Source organism: Leptonychotes weddellii, chromosome 1 (genome assembly GCF_054177405.1).
Source record: "Leptonychotes weddellii isolate Sample4059 chromosome 1, ASM5417740v2, whole genome shotgun sequence".
In the NCBI taxonomy this organism is placed as follows: domain Eukaryota; kingdom Metazoa; phylum Chordata; class Mammalia; order Carnivora; family Phocidae; genus Leptonychotes; species Leptonychotes weddellii.
The window spans coordinates 21,599,885-21,616,366 of record NC_138369.1 but is presented as its reverse complement, the minus strand read 5'-3'; the positions used below and the strand labels follow the sequence as shown (position 1 = coordinate 21,616,366).

The window sequence follows — 16,482 nt, the reverse complement described above, 5'->3', positions numbered from 1 at the left end:
CATAGATGGCTTTTATGATATTGAGATATGTACCCTCTATCCCTATACTCTGAAGAGTTTTGATCAAGAAAGGATGTACTTTGTCAAATGCTTTTTCTGCATCTATTGAGAGGATCATATGGTTCTTGTTATTTCTTTTATTAATGTATCACATTGATTTGCAGATGTACTTTTTTTATCTGACTTTTTTTCTTTCTTAACATTTTATTAATATAGTATTTATTTGTCTTCCCTCTGTCAAACCCTGAGCCAACCGCTTTCCCCACCCTGCCTGGTGATATATAGGAAAAAGACTATACAAAGCAGATGAGACATGGGAGAAAGAACCATAAACGGTGGAGAGGGCTCCTTAACATGGTGAAGAGAATGGAAAAGGCTACCATTAGGCAAAAGAGGCCCATGGCCTCTGAGATGGAAAAGCCCAGAATGGCATAGGAGAAGAGCTGTTGCTTCAAAGAAAAGTTCCTGGCATAACCAGTGATGAGGCTCCCAAACACAGTCCCAAGCCCAGCCCCAGAGCCAACCATCCTGCTGTGACAGCCGCAGCCCTAATGAATTTAGCTACTATTTGAAATGGCACTGGTTTGAAAGTTATGGCTAGGGGTAAGTAAGCCTGCCCAGCTCCTGAGGCTCTCATTGGCAGTGTCTCTGGTTGTTTTAGCACTGCTGCAAAAAGTTGTCAACTCAGCAGCTGAGAGGTGTTCCTGACTAGTGAGGGCATGGAGACAAATTTGGTACCCATGTACATTTCCAGGGAGTGAGGGGCTCAGGCAGTGCAGAGAGGGGTCTAACTTCTTTCACTCAGCATGATTGTTTTGAGATTCATTCATGTTGTGTGTATCAATAGTTCATTACTTTTATTGCTGAGTAGTATTCTATTATATGGCTATAACAAAAATGTCTTATCCACTCACCTGTAGATGGACATTTGGGTCTATTCTAGCTTTTGGCTGTTCCAAATAAAGCTTCTATGAACACTAATGTACAAGTATTTGTACAGACATATACATCCTTTCCTGTGGGGTAAATACCTAGGAATTGTATGAATAGGATTGCTGGATCATATGGTAGGTGAATGTTTAACTTTTTAAGAAACTGCCAAACTTTTCCAAAGTGGTTGTACTAATTTGTTTCCACCAGCTGTGTATGAGTTCCATTTTCTGTACACCTACCCAGCACTTGGTATGGTCAGCCTTTTTAATTTTAGCCTTTCTGATAGGTTTGTGTTATCTCATTGGGATTTTAATTTGCATTTCCCTAATGACCTGTGACATTGAATATCTTTTCTTATGTTTATTACTTATCTGTATGGTTTTGTTTTGTTTTGGTTTTTTTTGGTAAAGTGTCTGCTAAAATCTTTTACTCATTTTAAAAATTGAGTTGTTTAAGGGGCACCTGGGTGGCTCAGTTAGTTAAGCATCTGACTTTGGCTCAGGTCATGATCTCAAGGGCCTGGGATCGAGCCCTGCATCCAGCTCTGCACTCAGTAGGGAATCTGCTTGAGATTCTCTCTCTCTCAAATAAATAAATAAAATCTTTTTAAAAATTGAGTTGTTTAATTTCTACTGGTTGAGTTTTGAGAGTTCTTTATATATTATTTTTAAAAAAGATTTATTTATTTGAAAGAGCTCATGCACACACAAGTGGGGGGAGGGGCAGAGGGAGAGCATCTTCAAGCTGACTCCCTGCTGAGTGCGGAGCCCTCTTGTGGGGCTTGATCTCAGGACCCATGAGATCATGACCTGAGCTGAAATCAAGAGTCAGACATTTAACTGACTAAGCCATCATGGTGTCCCCTCTCTATATATTCTTGACACAAGTTCTTTTTCAGATATATGGTTTGCAATTTCCCCCCAGTTTGTGACTTGTCTTTTCATTTTCATAACAGCATCTTTTAAAGAAGCAGAAGTTTATGAATTTCTACACAAATTTTTCCTGGGATTTTGATTGGGATTGTATTAAATTTATAGATAAATTGGGAGAGAAGTGACATCTTAATTATATTGCCCACTGATCCATGAACAAAATATCTCTCTCCATTATTTATACCTTTTTTTTTTTTTTTAAGATTTTACTTATTTGAGAGAGAGAATGAGGTAGAGAGAGAGCATGAGAGGGGGGAGGGTCAGAGGGAGAAGCAGACTCCCTGCTGAGCAGGGAGCCCGATGCGGGACTCTATCCCGGGACTCCAGGATCATGACCTGAGCCGAAGGCAGTCACTTAACCAACTGAGCCACCCAGGCGCCCTATTTATATCTTTTTAATTTCTCTCTGCAATATTTTGTGGTTTTCAGGGTACAAATGTTTCACATCTTCTGTCAGATTTATCCCTAAGCCTGTCTTATTTTTGATGTTATAAATTATATCATTTTTTAAATTCAATGTTCAGTTTTTCATTCAAAAGTTTAGTTCAAAATACTAATATATAGTTGACTTTTGTAGACTGATATTGTATCCCAGAACCTTAAAAAAAACTCATTTACTAGTTCTAGTATATTTTTTTTTTGTAGATTCTATCATACCTTTATCTAGAAGATTTTACCATCTCTGAATAAAGACTGCTTTACTTTTTTCCAGTAGATGGCTTTTATTTATATTTCTTGCCTGATGGCACTGGCTAGAATCTCCAATACAATGTTGAATAGCATTGGTGAGAGTGGACATCTCTGTCTTATTCCTGATCTTAAAGGAAAGCATTCAGCCTTTTATAATTAAGTATGATATTAGCTGTAGGTTTTTTTTATAGCTGTCCTTTATCAAGTTGACGAAGTCCTCTTCTATTCCTAGTTTGCTGAGAGTTTTTGTTTTGTTTTGTTTTTTTAATCAGGCATGGGCTTTGGATTTTGTTAAATGCTTTTCCTGAATCTATTGAGATGATCATATGTTTTTTTTGAGTTTGTGAATATGATTGGTATGTTAACATTGATTGACTTTTGAATGTTAGACTAACTGTATTCCTATGATTAACCCCACTTGGTCTTGATGTGTCATCCTTTCAATACAGTTTTGGATTTGACTTGCTAAAATTTTTTTTAGAATTTTTGCTCCTGGGGGTGGGCGGCTGGCACTCTGCTGGGCACCTGGCCTCGCCACCTGGCATGGCCACTCCTTGAAGGTACCTTGATCTCCCTCCTAGGGATGGTCCCCCTGAGGATGAGTCTGTCCCCCATCACACTGACCCTGGCCCCCTGCGCCCACAGCCACCTCAGCACCAGCCCCACCTGACAAGCTGGAGGGAGGTGGCTGCCCCATACACCCCCTGCTCCGCCTAGCACCGGGAGGAGGCAGGGCAAGGCAGGTGTGCAGATGAAGAGCCCAGAAAAGAAGCGAAGGGGGTCAAATACTCAGGGCCCTTCATACTTCCATCTGATGGAGTTCACACAATGCCTGACTCCCATGGTGGATCACCTGGTTGCATCCAACCCTTTTGAGGATGACTTCGGAGCCCCCAAGGTGGGGGGCACAGCTCCCCCATTCCTTGGCGTCCTGGACCCTTTGGAGGCTTCTGTGTACAGGGGGCGTGGCAGGCCAGGTACCCCCCAGGCTATGGCATTGGGGGTGGAGGCAGTCCCCGGCCTCTTCATTGACAGCCCCCCCTTCCCTCCCAACCCTGTGGGCCCTCCTTTCAACATGAACACCCCTCCCCAGGGCCCTGGCTACTCACTCCCAGGCAACATGAACTTTCCTACCCAACCCTTCAACCAGCCTCTGGGTCAGAACTTCAGCCCTCCTGGTGGACAGATGATGCCAGGCCCATTAGGGGGATTTGGCTCCATGATCTCACCCACCATGGGACAACCTCCCAGAGGGGAGCTGCCCCCTCTCTTCTCTCCCCCAACGCTTTGTGCAGCCAGGAGCACCTTTTGGCCCCTCTCCTCCAGAGACCTGGTCAAGGGTTCCCCAGCCTGCCCTCCACACAAGTCTCTTCCCTGGTCCAGACCCTGGCTTTCCTGGCCCTGGTGGTGAGGATGCGGGAAAGCCCTTGAATCCACCTGCCCACAGTGCTTTTCCCCAGGAGCCTCACTCACACTCCACAGTTGCTGCTATTAATGGGAACCAGCCCAGTTTCCCCCTAAACAGCAGTGGGTAGGGTGGGGGAACTGTGGATGTCAACAGCTTGGTACCCCCCAGCCAGGCAGGTGGGGGCTCAGCGCTTTGGCCTCCCGCAGGCCTGGTGTACCCGTGTGGTGCCTGTTGCAGTGAGGTGAATGATGAGCAGCAGGCCATTCTGTGTGAGGCCTCCTGCCAAAAGTGGTTCCACCACGAGCGCACCTGCATGACAGAGCACATATGGGCTGCTGACCACTGAGGCCTCCGCCATCTGGGCTTGTGATCTCTGCCTCAAGACCAACGAGGTCCAGTCTGTACATCCATGACGGTGTGGGGCAGCTGGTGGCTGCTAACAATGGGTGACACTGGCGAGGGTGATGGTTTCCAAGTCTGGTTCTTGGTCCTTGTTTCCAGGGTCTTCCCGTCCCCGTGGGGCAGAAACACAGTGGCTCCTGGGGGCAGAGAAAGAAACCAAAACCCTGCCAAGCATTGTAGTGGCTCCAGACTCTGAAGGCCTAGGGGTATTACTGCAAGAGAAAAGAGGCTGGAGGAAGTTCTGGAGGGCAGGGGTCTCCTCTGTGCCGATGATGGACGCCCCAGCGCCTGTGCCTAACACTCCTCTCCAGCCCCACAGCTGCAGCCTGAGTTTTCGGAGTGAAATGCTAAAGCTTTCTGGTCAGAGGAGTTGAGACTCCATCCGTGTAGTCTCCCTTTCGTGGGCTTTAGGAGACAGCTTTAGGGAATAAATGGGGAATTTTTCCTTTTCTTACCCATCCCTCGCCTCCTCCAAGACCTACCCAAGTCCCACCCCCTTAAAGAACCAAATAGCTTGAAGAAGCAGGAGAGCTCTTGGCTGGGGCAGTTTCTTAGTGATTTGGGGCTTCAAGACTATGGGTAAGAGATGCTGTCTGGACATGTGTCCCTCATACCAAAGCCACTGGCCCTTTCTCAGCCTCTCTTGGGCTTTTCTCCTAATGACCATATTTTTGCCCAAAATTGGGATATGTGGTCTGACAGACCAGAATATTTGAAATTCAGACTGTCCTGGAACCTGGACTCTGTACCACCCTCCCCACCTTGCCCATTTCTTGCACAGTAGCGTCCGTGCTGGTCTAGAACTTTGGGCACCTGTATTTCTCTGCCTCCCTGGCTGGATTGAACGAAAGTTTGAAAAAGCACAGGGCCCTTATCCTGTTACAAGGATCCCTGTCCCAGCCTGTGGCGGGGGTAGGGGGAGGAGGGGAAGAGGGGAGGAGGAGGGACTGTCATTGCCATGGCCTAGGGGTATTGGTGGGTATTGGTTTGTGGTTTCTTTGTAATGTCTTTGGTTTAGGTATCAGGCCTCAGAGGCCTTCTTCTCAAAGAATTGGATTTTGGCTGTATTTTCTCTATTTTTCCATTTTCCATTTCATTGATTCCTATTGTTGTCTTTCCTTTCTTCTACTTACTTTGGTTTCAATTTGCTTTTTTTTTTTTAGTTTCTCAAGGTAGAAGCTAAGGTCATTGATCTGAGATCTTTCTTCTTCTCTAATGTAGGTTTTTAGTGCTTACGTTTCCCCCTAAGTACTCCTTTAGTAGCACTCCATTAATGCTGATATATTCTATATTTATTTTCATTCAGTTCAAAATACCTTATAATTTCCTTTTTGATTTCTTAGATGGATCCATGGATTAATTAGAAATGTTAGTTACTTGGGGCGCCTGGGTGGCTCAGATGGTTAAGCGTCTGCCTTCGGCTCAGGTCACGATCCCAGAGTCCTGGGATCGAGTCCCGCATCGGGCTCCCTGCTCCTTGGGAGCCTGCTTCTCCCTCTGCTTCTCTCTCTCTGTCTCTCATGAATAAATAAATAAAATCTTAAAAAAAAAAAATCTTTAAAAAAAAAAAAAGAAATGTTAGCTACTTTCCAAACATTTGTAGATTTTCCAGAAATCTTTTTATTGATTTGTAATTTCATTTCAGTGTAGTCCAAGAACATACTCGGTATGTGTTGAATCCTTTTAAATTTATTAAGATTTGGGGCGCCTGGGTGGCTCAGTCGTTAAGCGTCTGCCTTCGGCTCAGGTCATGATCCCGGGGTCCTGGGATCGAGCTCCACATCGGGCTCCTTGCTCTGTGGGGAGCCTGCTTCTCCCTCTCCCACTCCCCCTGCTTGTGTTCCCTCTCTCGCTGTGTCTCTCTCTGTCAAATAAATAAAATCTTTAAAAAAAAAAAATTTATTAAGATTTGTTTTATGGCCCAGAATATGGTTTATCTTGATAAATGTTCCAGGTACACTTGAGAACAATGTGTATTTTGCTGTTTTTGGGTGGAGTGTTTTATAAATGTCAGGTTTGTTGATAGTGTTGTTCATGTCCTTGCTGATTTTCTGCTTACTCATTCTATCAATTATTAAAAGAGGTCTACTGAAATCTCTTGACTATAATTACAAGTTTTATATATACTTTGCTCTGAAATCCACTTTGTTTGATATTCATAGAACTTCAGCTTTCTTTTTTTTTTTTTTTAAAGATTTTATTTATTTATTTGAGACAGAGAGAATGAGAGACAGAGAGCACGAGAGGGAGGAGGGTCAGAGGGAGAAGCAGACTCCCTGCAGAGCAGGGAGCCCGATGCGGGACTCGATCCAGGGACTCCAGGATCATGACCTGAGCCGAAGGCAGTCGCTTAACCAACTGAGCCACCCAGGCGCCCTTCAGCTTTCTTTTGACAAATGTTAGCATGGTGTATCTTTACCATACTTTTACTCTTAACCTATTTGTTATCTTTATGTTTAAAGTACTTTTTTTGTAGATAACATATAGTCTGTTGTTGCTTTTTTTTTTAACCAATCTGACAAATTTTGCCTTTTAATTGGTGTGCTTCCACCACTGACAATTAATGTGATTATTGATATGGTTAGATTTGAATCTATTATCTTGCTATTTGTTTTCTATTTTTTTAATCTCTTTATTCCCCTTTTTCTTTTTATCTGACTTCTTTTGAATTAATGGAATATTTTTTATGATCTCATTTTATTTCCTTTGTGGGATTATTGGCTATAACTTTGTTTTATTATTTTAGTGTAGTTACTCTAAGGTTTACAGTATACATTTTTAACTTATTGGTCTACCATCAAGTGATATTATGCCACTGCATGTATAGAATAAGAATGTTACAGTAATGTGCTTCTGTTTTCTCCTTCTAGCCTTTATATTATCATTCATGAATTTTAATTTTGCATAAGTTATAAATACCACAATACATTGTTATTTTTGTTTAGTCAGGTTATTTAATTAATTAATTAATTAATTAATTTAAAGTAAGCTCCATGCCCAACCTGGGGCTTAAACTCATGACCCCGAGATCAAGAGTTGCATGCTCCACCAACTTAGCCAGCCAGGAGCCCCTAAATAGTCAATTATCTTATAAAAATATTTAAATAGGGGTACCTGGGTGGCTCAGTCGGTTAAGCATCTGCCTTCAGCTCAGGTCATGATCCCAGGGTTCTGGGGTCGAGCCCCAGTCAGACTCACTGCTCAGTGGGGAGTCTGCTTCTCTCTCTCCCTCTGCCCCTCTCCCCACTTGTGCTCTCTCTCTCAAATAAATAAAATCTTAAAAAAAAATAAAAATATTTAAATAGTAAGGAAAAATTCTTACATATATACTCTTATACTTAACCTTCGCCAGTGTTCTTTATTCCTTTACATAGATCTATATGGTATCTTTTTTTTTTTTTGCCTGAAGAATTTCCTTTAAAACATTTCTTATAGTGCAGGTTTGCTGTTGATGAGTTCATTCAATTTTATGTCTTAGAATATCTTTATCTTGAATTATTTATTTAAAGATTTTTGGGGGGCTTTCTTTCTTTCTTTTCTTCCCTCTCTCTCTCTCTTTCTTTTTTCAGAGAATAAACTCAGGTTTTGTTGGTTCCAAATTAAATAATGTAAGAATCAATCCCTAATTAGAGGAGGTCAAAGAGACCATTTGAGACCACTTCCCCATGAGACAAGGGAGGCAACTCAGATCCAGAAATGAGAAGTGACTTCTGGGTGGTCTCATGTCCATGACAGCAGAGGCTGGACTAGAAGTGAGGTCCCCAAACTCCAAGAAGTTAATTAATTGTGACTTTCCCTCCTTCACTTATTTATTCTTCAAGCACATATTTTGTATTTAATTCAGTGTCAACTGCTAAGTTCAGACACAGTTGAATTTAGGATGCTAATGTTCCTCATTGACAGGCAGCTCTCCCCCATGTGGTCACTCAGGGTCCCAGGTTCCTTTAGTCTTGTGTCTCTGCCATCCTCTTGAGGTCAGAAGTCCCTTACCCTAAATCCAGACATTAAGCAGGAAAAAAAAGCTCTTTTTTAATTTAAATTCAATTAATTAACATATACTGTATTATTAGTTTCAGAGGTAGAATTTAGTGATGCATCAGTCTTATATAACACCCAGTGCTTATTACATCACATGCCCTCCTTAATGTCCATCACCCAGTTACACCATCCCCCCACCCACCTCCCCTCCAGAAACCCTCAGTCTGTTTCCTATGATTAAGAGTCTCTTATGGTTTGTCTGCCTCTCTGATTTCGTCTTGTTTATTTTGCCGGGGTTTGTTTCTTTTAGTAACCTGAATCATGCTGTATGTATTGTTCTTTGATGTGCTTGTTGGAGATGTTCTCAGCCTAGCACACTCCTTTTATCCATTATATTATTCCACAGAATTAGTGTCACTATTTGGGTTGCTTCATTCTGCTGTTATAATTTATAAGTTATGCCCACTTTTGTGCACAAACTTGAGCACAGGGCTGGAATTTGAGGGGAAGAGTGTCAGTTTGAGTCCTTGTTGATCTGAGGTGAAGACATTTTGACTTGGTATTGAGCAGGTGGCAGGCAGTGCATGCTGACTCGGGCAGGAGGGTGGCTGGACTGTGGATTTGGGACCCACAGGCTGATGTATCATGTGTGACAGGGACGTGGCTGGTTACTCCTGGTCATGAATTCCTTCAACTTTTGTTTTTCTGGGAAACTCTATCTCTCCTTCTATTCTGAATGAAAGCCTTACTGGGTAGAGTATTCTTGGCTGTAGACTTTTTCCTTTTAGCACTTTGAATATATCATGCCACTCTCTTCTGGCCTGCAAAGTTTCTGCTGAAAAATCCACTGATAGCCTTATGTGGTTTCCCTTGTATAAAACTGCTTTCCTTTCTCTTGCTGCTTTTAAAATTCTCTCTTTATCACTACTTTTGGCTATCATACTTACTTTGTGTCTTGGTGCAGACCTCTTTGGGTTGGTTTTGCTGGGGGCTCTCTGTGCCTCCTGGATCTGGATTTCTCTTTCCTTCCCCAGATTCAGGAAGTTTTCAGCTACTATTTCTTCAAATAAATCTTCTGCCCCCTTTTCTCACTCCTCTTCTTCTGGGATCCCTATCATGTGACTGTTATGCTTGACAGTGTTGTTGAGTTCCCTGGGTCTATTCTCATTTTGCATATTTTTTCCCCCTCTGATCTGCTCAGCTTGAATACTTTCCATTACTCTGTTCTCCAGGTTGCTGATCTGTTCTTCTACTTCCTCTTGTTTGCTATTTATTCCAGGTGGTCTATTTTTATTTCCATTTAGTGAGTTCATTTTCTCTAATTGGTCCTTTTTTAGGTCTCCTATCTCTTTGTGGAGGGTCTCATGGAGGTCCTGCACTCATTTCTCGGTTCTAGCAAATATCTTTATGAGCATTACTTTAAATTCATTATCAGACATATTACTCATCTCAATTTTATTTAGGTCTCTTGCTATGATTTTGTTCTGCTCTTTCATTTGGGACATATTCCTCTGTCTCTTCATTTTGTCTGTTGTATGTCTATTTCTATGTGTTAGGAAAGTCAGCTATGTCTCTGCACTTGAAAGTAGTGGCTTTATGAATAAGAGGTCCTGTAGTGCCCCACAGTGCAATGGCTCCTTTTCACCAGAAAATGGTGCATCGGGGGTGTTTCCTATGTGTGTTACTACACGGGTGTCCCACTGTTATGGTGGAGCTGTGTTTGCCTTCAGTTCAGCCTGCAATGGCTCTCATCCTGTTGTGGGCAGAGTCTGGTGCCTGTGGTGTTAGTGGGCCCGTCCGGGGCTTCCTAGAGCTTGAGTTGAGTAAGACCAGGTGTTTGCCAGAGGTGAAGCAGCACCAAACTGCAGGGCACTTTCCCTGTGTTGTCCCCTGGGAAGCTTTTATTGGTGGGTGGGGCCTGCAGTCAGACCAGCTGCCTACCCCCAGCCCACTGCTGGGGTCACAGTCAGACTGGTGTGTGGTTATCTTCCCCTCTCCCTGGAGCAGGACTCACTTCGGAGTGGTGTTGGCCCTTGTCTGGACTGCTTGTACACTGCCAGGCTTGTGGTACTGCTTTGATGGGATCTTACCAAGAGTATATCAGAGTGGGTGGACCTGCTTCACTGTGTCTTCTTGTCTACGTCTGGCTGTGGAGAGTCTATTCTGCCAGTCTTCGGGTCACTTTCTGGGTTATTTATGCCAGTGTGGGTGTTTTCTAGGTGGCCACGCTGCAAGAGGTGAGCCCAGGGTCCTCCTACTCCACCATCTTCCCAGCAGCCTCTGCCAAAGATGTTTTTACTATGAGAGTGCCTGGCTGGCTCAGTCACTAGAGTGTGGGACTCTTGATCTTTGGGTTGTGAGTTTGAGCCCCACATTGGGTTGTAGAAATTACTTAAAATCTTTTTTTTTAAAGATTTTATCTATTTTAGAGCGAGAGAGAGGGAGAGAGCATGAGTGGGGGGGGCAAAGGGGAAGAAAGGGAGAGAGAAAATCTCGAGCAGACTCCCCACTACTCGAGCCTGACACAGGGCTTGATTCCACAACCCTCAGACCATGACCTGAGCCAAAACCAAGAGTCTGATGCTCAACCGGCTGAACCACCCGGCTGCCCCGAGATTACTTAAAATCTTAAAAAAAAAAAAAGATGTTTTTACTATGTATAGATTTGTAAGTTGTCCCTTTTTTCTTTCAGTATTTTAAAGTGTTACTCCACTGTCTCTTATTTGCATTATTTCCAGTGAGAAATATGATTATCGTTTTTTTTTTTTAAAGATTTTATTTATTTATTTGAGAGAGAATGAGAGAGAGCACATGAGAGGGGGAAGGGTCAGAGGGAGAAGCAGACTCCCTGCCGAGCAGGGAGCCCGATGCGGGACTCGATCCCGGGACTCCAGGATCATGACCTGAGCCGAAGGCAGTCGCTTAACCAACTGAGCCACCCAGGCGCCCAATTATCATTTTTATCTTTGTTCTTATGTAGTTAAGAAGTCTCTTTCTCTGGCTGCTTTTGAGATTTTATTACTGGTTTTGTGTTATTTGATAATAATACCCTTTGATGTAGTTTTATTCACGTTTCTTGTGCTTGGGTTAGTTGACTTTGTATATGTGGTTTTATAATTGTCATCAAATTTGGAAAATTTGGGGGCATATTTCTTGAAGTATTTTTTCTGTCCCCCTTCTCTTCTTTCAGGTACATGCAATAGGCTGTGTGAGGTTGTCCTACAACTCACAGATGCTCTTCATGTTGTCTTTTTTGTTACTCTTCCATCTCTCTGTATTTCATTTTGGATAATTTCTGCTGCTATGCCTTTAAGTTCATTAGTCTTCTGTATTGTCTAATCTGCTGTTTAATTTAATCTAGTCTATTTTTCATCTCAGACATTCTGGTTTTTATTTCTAGAAACTTGATGTATGTCTTTCTTATGTCTTCCTTGTCTCTACTTACATTTAAGATAACATTGTGTCAGTTCTGAGGTGGTTTCAGCTGGTTATTTCATTATTATGGATCATGTGTCCTGACTCTTTGCATACCTGATAATTTTAGATGCCAGAATTTTACCTTGTTGGGTGTTGGATATATTTGTATTCTTATAAATCTTGAGCTTTGTTCTAGAAATCAGTTAAGTTACTTGGAAATTATTTGGTCCTTTCAGGTCTTTTATGATTTGTTAGGTAGGTCCAAAGTAGTGCTCAGTTACTTAAAGTTTTTATTTAAATTCCAGTTAGTGAACACACAGTGTAATATTCATTTCTGGTGTACAATTTAGTGATTTAACACTTCTTCCATACATCACCCGGTGCTCATCACCAGTGCCCTCCTTAATCCCCATCACCTATTTAACCCATCCCCCACCCACTTCCCCTCTGGTAACCATCAGTTTGTTCTGTATAGTCAAGAATCTGTTTCTTGGTTTGCCTCTGTCTTTCTTCCCCCCTATGAACATTAGTTTTATTTCTTAAATTCCACATATGAGCAAAATCATATGGTATTTCTCTTTCTCTGATGGACTTATTTTTTTTTTTAAAGATTTTATTTATTTAACAGAGATAGCGAGAGAGGGAACACAAGCAGGGGGAGTGGGAAGGGTACAAGCAGGCCTCCCGCTGAGCCATGAGCCTGATGCGAGGCTCAATCCCAGGACCCAGGGATTATGACCCGAGCCAAAGGCAGATGCCCAACGACTGAGCCACCCAGGCGCCCCTTGATTGACTTACTTCACTTAGCATAATACTCTCTAGCTCCATCCATGTCATTGCAAATGGCAAGCTGTCATTCTTTTTATGGATGAGTAATATTCCATTGTATATAGATACCACATCTTCTTTATCCATTCATCAGTCTATGGACATTTGGGCTCTTTCCATAACTTGACTTTTGTTGATAATGCTGCTATAAACATCAGGGTGCCTGTATCCCTTCAAATTAGTATATTTGTATTCTTTGGGTAAATACTTGGTAGTACTGGATCATAGGGTAGTTCTATTTTTAACTTTTTGAGGAACCTCCATACTGTTTTCCAGAGTAGCTGCATCACTTTGCATTCCAACTACCAATGCTCAGTTAAGCAATAATTATTCTTCACTACTGAGGCAAGAACTTCTTGAGCACTCTAGCCACTATCTTATGAATTATGAGTTTTTCCAATCTGGCTGATAGGAACAGACACTGTTCCCAACCAACCCTAGACACTGTTGCCTTTAATCCTTTCTGATGGTTCTTTCCTTGGTTTTGAGCAGTTCCTCACACACATGTGCTAATCAGTGCTCTGCAAAATACTCTAGTGAACTTTCTGCAGATCTGTACAAGGGTTTTTGTATAAGGGTTTTTTCTTTCTGTGCTCTCCTTCCTCTCTGGAATTCTGTCCTAAAGTTTGGTTTCCCCAGACTTTCAGCTCAAAGAGTTCACCAGGCTACCCAATGTTCCCCTTTCTATGATGTGGCCTAAAAATACCCTCAAGGCTATAAACTGGAGCAATCTCAGGTCCAGGGCTCACTGCATTTGTTTTCTGTCTCTCAAGAATCATTGTCCTTCATTGCCTGGTGTCTAGTGTCTTGAAAACCATTGTTTTGTATATTTTGCCTAGTTTTGTTTTTCATTATTTTAGGTGAGAGGGTAAATCTGGTCCTTGTTACTTGATCTTGACTAGAAGCAATGGTCTGATCAATTTTGTTTTGACAGCCCTCCAAGGAATTCTGGTGCATGTTAAAGTTTGAGGACTAGATAGATCTATGAATTGAACATTAGGTGATTGTTTCACTAACACTCTGAACCACCATATATCATGAAGACAGGATTACATGAGTCAGTATATCTAATATTTGGAGGAAAAGATTTTTTTGTAAGGAAATTTATTCATTTCTATGCTTTGTAGCATGAAAGATATTTCAGTAATTGTGAGATATTTGAAATATTTATACAGTCTGGATATATGGAGATTTAGGCAAGGAGGGGAAGATTTTGTGAAATAACCTTATTTCATTAATTTGCTATGGTACATAGTAGTCAGACATTTAGCTTTAAGCTACCTAATAATTTCTTTAACTATTAAATTTTTATAAATGGTAAGTACAAATTTGAGTAGAATTAGTGGCCTAAGGCTATGTACCTACCATAAAATCGCTCTGATTTAAAGCAGACAGAAAACCAGAATACCAGTTCTTCTAGAAGTCGGGAATGTGACTGCTGTAAATACTTTGAAGGAAACTAATCAAGCTGTTGCATTCCTTATTTTTAAAGTTTCCTGCAAGAAACTTTAAAATAGTTTAACATATGTATAAAATTTGTGCCACCTTTATTAAGCAGCTAAAGCAGAAGTAAATTTAAAGATTTTATTTATTTTTTTTGTCAGAGAGAGAGAGCACAAGCAGGGGGAGCGGCAGGCAGAGCAGGTAGAGGGAGAAGCAGGCTCTCTGCCAAGCCAGGAGCCCAAAGTGGGACTCGATCCCAGGACCCTGGGATCATGACCTGAGCCGAAGGCAGACGCTTAACCGACTGAGCCACCCAGGTGTCCCAGCAGAAGTAAATTTAAATTGGTGAAATAGGTAAGTGTTGACTTTATAAACTTTACCGAAATTATTAAAAAACAAAACCCTGACTCCTAGGAAAGTGAGGGCATAGATCCAGATATACAAGCCTTCCCACAAAATCAAATGGAATAAATAAAACTGTTTTTTTAAAAGAAGACTTAATAAGAGGCACTGAAACTAAGGAAAGTTCTTACCTACATGGCAGAGGCTTTGAGTTGTTGAGAGGTAACAGGTTGGGCCAAACTATCCAAAGACTCTGGGAATTCCCACACCACTCCCCTCTTCTGTGAAAGAGAGTGGGTAGACAAGATTCTTTGTCGAAGCAGATACTCTTCCACTATTGCAGATAAATAACAATGTTCAGAGAACAAGAACTTTAAACAAGATCAGTGATGAATTACAGTTAGAGAATGATATCAAATGGAATTTTGAGAGGGTGGGAGGAACTGAGGTAAAAACAAATTATACTATTGTACAACTAACAGGTGGACTAGAAAAAGGAGCTGAGTCATTTTTGCAGAGAGCAAAGTGAATGGTATGGATTAAATTGTTGAGAAGAATAAAGGGATAATGTATATTAAGCATGTTTGGCATATAGTAAGTGCTCAATAACATCTGTTGTTGCTATTAAATATTAGCACTATTTATAGAATACATACTCTCAAGTGCCTTGAAAATTTTAAAGGAAGTAATATGGTTTCCTTAAGAAGCTTGCATTCTAACATAACATACACAATCGGCAAAAGAAATTACATTATTAAACCCATGGAACTGGAACATATAAAAAAATATCAGGGCGTCTGGCTGGCTCAGTCAGTAGAGCATGTGATTCTCAACCTCAGGGTTGTGAGTTCAAGGCCCACAATGGGCATGGACTCTCCCTAAAAAAACAAAAACCAAAAAACCCAAAGCCAGACAGGGCACCTGACTGGCTCAGTTGGTAGAGCCTGTGACACTTGATCTTGGGGTTGTGAGTTTGAGCCCCACGTTGGGGGATTTTATTAAAAAATAAAATCTTCAAAAAAAATCAGAAATGAGGAAAACATACCTAATGTAGTGGTTGTTTATGAGTTGGGGCAACCTCATAATACCTTTCTTATAGTTGTTAGATTAAATGAAGTGTAGGACTTGCTACATGATAAATGATCAATAAACAATAGCAGTTTTTTCCTTTGGGACTCAATTTTCTCATTTTTAAAAAGAAGGCAGTGAGTTTGGTGGTTAAGAGTGTTGACATCAGAAGAAATGGGTTCTTATACCAGTTCTACTGCTTATTACCTATGGGCGCCTTGGCAGGTTACTTAGCCTCTCTGACCTTGATTATCCTTATCTTTACAAAAGAGACATTTCAGTAGGCCATTAACATCCTGTTTTGTAACCTCTATTAGAAGCTACTTGATGTGTAGCATATCTCAAAAGGAAATCTGAAAAATCTACTCTGACATCTTCATTTGTTGTTTTGTGTTTGTTTACTTATTTTTTGGTTTAGGTTTTGGATGCTAGAGATGGACATGAGAATTCCTTCCATCTATTTTGCTTAATTAAACAGATTTGGGAGAAGTTATGTGGAAGGAGACCCATTTTCATTTGTCTTGAGAAATTTAGAGTCAATTGGCGAAGACACTTATAATCAGGTGAACATTGTTTTAAGGAATTCTATATAAAATTTAAAACAGACATAAAGGCTACTTAAAGGATACAGGATTTTTTTTATCTAACAAGCTTCCAAAATGCAATTTTAAGTTACTCAGCTGTTAAGCAACTCATTACATGTATTTCCAGTGCAAAGGAAGGTTCTTTTCAAGGAAGATATAGTCTTTAATTCCATTTAAGTTAAATTCTAGGAAAATGTGCAGATCTCTCAGGTAATTGTATAGACTTTTAGTTGTTACAAAATTAAATAGTATTTTGCTTCACATCAGAAATTAATAAACATTTCTATTAAATTGCTTAAAGAGTTTAAAGTCTAAGTGCAAAAAAAATTGCTTTCAGGAAAATTTGCATTTTCCTGGTGCTCTTTAAATGTTGTATATTTAATTACATTTAATTTCCCCTTGCTTGTTATTGCTGGAATATCTGGAAACTTTTAAAAAGGGCAGAATAAACCCATTG

The 16,482-nt window shown here is 41.1% G+C and overlaps 1 pseudogene; it reads left to right on the top strand.

The window, feature by feature from the left end:
* The first annotated feature begins 2,904 nt into the window (after positions 1 to 2,904).
* LOC102736681 (pygopus homolog 2 pseudogene) lies at positions 2,905 to 4,413 on the top strand (annotated as a pseudogene).
* The last annotated feature ends 12,069 nt before the right edge of the window (positions 4,414 to 16,482 follow it).